Source organism: Tachyglossus aculeatus, chromosome 9, assembly GCF_015852505.1.
Source record: "Tachyglossus aculeatus isolate mTacAcu1 chromosome 9, mTacAcu1.pri, whole genome shotgun sequence".
NCBI lineage: Eukaryota > Metazoa > Chordata > Mammalia > Monotremata > Tachyglossidae > Tachyglossus > Tachyglossus aculeatus.
In genome coordinates, this window is record NC_052074.1 from 13,121,279 (window position 1) to 13,124,039 (window position 2,761).

The window sequence follows — 2,761 nt, forward strand, 5'->3', positions numbered from 1 at the left end:
GAAAAAGCACGGGCTTTGGAGTCAGAGGTCATGGGTTCGAATCCCGCTCTGCCACCTGTCAGCTGTGTGACTTTGGGCAAGTCACTTCACTTCTCTGCACCTCAGTTCCCTCATCTGTAAAACAGGGATTGAGACTGTGAGCCCCACGTGAGACAACCTGGTCACCTTGTATCCTCCCCAGCGCTTAGAACAGTGCTTTGCACATAGTAAGCGCTTAACAAATACCATCATTATTATAATTATTTGGAGTCAGAGGTCATGGGTTCGAATCCCAGCTCTGCCACTTATCAGCTGTGTGACTTTGGGCAAGTCACATCACTTCTCTGCACCTCAGTTCCCTCATCTGTAAAACAGGGATTGAGACTGTGAGCCCCACGTGGGACAACCTGATCACCTTGTATCCTCCCCAGCGCTTAGAACGGTGCTTTGCACATAGTAAGCGCTTAATACATGCCATTATAAAAAAAATTCCACCTATCATTTAATCATTTCTGCACAGAGGATCCAGCAAATAGCTTGTTTACTGCTTCACATAGACACCAGGTGCAATTTTGGCAATTTACAAATTTTAGAAGTTTATACATAAAACCAACTGAATTGAGAAATAACTTTCAAAAGCCATCAGTGGAAAAAACCATATTCTTGGAAGCAATTAACCAGAACCCTAAAAAAAAGGCTTACTGCAGAGCAAGATGTGACATAGAGGTGCTGCGCTTTCTCGCTACTCCTGTGCTCTGGGCTGCCTGCCTGCTGTCAGGGGTCACTACTACAGTGGCTATTACTGCTGCTACCCTAGCTAAAAGTGGAACTTTAAGGATCCCACCAGCCTTCTTCCAAGTGGCGGGGCAACGGTCACAAAATATCTGTTATTACCCCACCCAAATCAGAATTTCTGCTCACTTTTCTCTCTGCTTGCCTGACACTGCAAAAGCTTGAACCAAAACTCAATCCGAAATGCACAACCAAATCAGAAATGAGCCTGAGACCAGAGATAAAGAATAGGTTGAATAACTGGGGTTGCTCGAATTCAGAAAAAAGTCCATTAAACAGACTGGGAAGTTTGGGATCTTCATTTTCGAAAACCTGCGATATGTTCAGTTGGATGGAAGTCCTGGAATTTGCAGACTTATAAAGCCAGTCTTGGAACAGACTGGATAAGCTTCAGAGGGGATGGAGGATATGACCACCCAAAAAACCCAGCCGACCTGTCAGCAGGTGGTAATCATTAGTTTAATATAGGTTTCTGGGTATCAGAGATATGCCCCTTCTCAGGATTGCACCTGGAGAGTTTCCAGTGCTCTACCAGTCTTGGCTGTGGGAGGGAGAGTCAAGCAGAGGCATACCCATTTCATTCCTAGCTTGGGCAGTGGCTAGCGAATGGAAGGCAATTTTCTACAAATCAAAATTCACCTGCGCTGGGCAGCAGCAGCATGGAAGAGAGTCGAGGGTGCAGACTAAAGTTTACTGCACCAAAGACGGCAATGGTAAACCATTTCCACATTTTCATCAAGAAAATTCTAAGGATACACTACCGGAACGATTGCAGGTGGACGTGGGAAGTTCTGGGAGAGATGTGTCCATGGAGTCGCTATGGGTCGGAGGCGACTGGACAGCATAAGACAAGACCAGAGACATGAGAATCAGGACATAGTTGGCAGTCATTTTGTTTTTAATCAACATTTAGGTAAGCCTAAGGGAAAAGAAAGCACTTATTTAAAAAGACGCCTTGAAAACGTACCACTGAGAGACTCATTCTGTCACGTATTTTCAAAATTGGCCATTAAAGGATCTCAATTGGCTATAGGATTAAGACGTTTGCATTAATAATAATAATAATGGCATTTGTTAAGCACTTACTATGTGCAAAGCACTGTTCTAAGCGCTGGGGAGGATGCAAGGTGATCAGGTTGTCCCACGTGGGGCTCACAGTCTTAATCCCCATTTTACAGATGAGGGAACTGAGGCACAGAGAAGTTAAGTGACTCATCCTAAGTCACACAGCTGACAAGTGGCAGAGGTGGGATTTGAACCCATGACCTGTGACTCCAAAGCCCGGGTTCTTTCCACTGAGCCATCACAGCATGGCTAGAGAAGCAGCTTGGCTCAGTGTAAAGAGCCCCTTTGGAGTCAGAGGTCATGGGTTCGAATCCTGGCTCCGCCACCTGTCTGCTGTGTGACCTTGGGCAAGTCACTTAACTTCTCTGAGCCTCAGTTACCTCATCTGTCAAATGGGGATTAAGACTGTGAGCCCCACGTGGGACAACTTGATCACCTTGTATTCACCCCCCCCAGAGCTTAGAACAGTGCTCTGCACAGAGTAAGCGCTTAACAAATGCCATTATCATTATTATTATTATTATCATGTATACGCAGCAAGGGGCCTCGGAGGTTATTACCCCATACACCTGGATGCCAGAATTCCTGGGTTCTAATTTCCAGATGCAGCTGAAATCTCTTGCCTTCGCTCCCTCGGTCCCTTCATCTGTAAGGAATCCCAATGGACAAGGTCTGGCTAAGGGAAACGGTTGTCTCTTCAAGTGAGAATTAGCCGAATGGTAAATATCTCACTCTCCCCCACCTTCTCCCGTTTCCAACAGCTCCGAAAGTGGAGCATAGCACCACGATCGCTTCTTTCACCTCTAATTCCCAATCCCAACAGCCACTTTCACTACACCTCCCCCCTCAACATCAGGCTGCTCTTTCTCCTCCCCAGTACGCAGCCCCACCTCCCCACTTTAGTAAAATCCTTAAGATACAGGGA

General features: G+C 46.2%; 1 non-coding gene across 1 annotated transcript; it reads left to right on the top strand.

Annotated features, from left to right (window-relative positions):
• Positions 1 to 1,262: 1,262 nt before the first annotated feature.
• LOC119932690 lies at positions 1,263 to 1,400 on the top strand. Its single transcript, XR_005452431.1, has one exon. It is a non-coding gene; the product is annotated as a small nucleolar RNA SNORA7 (small nucleolar RNA).
• The last annotated feature ends 1,361 nt before the right edge of the window (positions 1,401 to 2,761 follow it).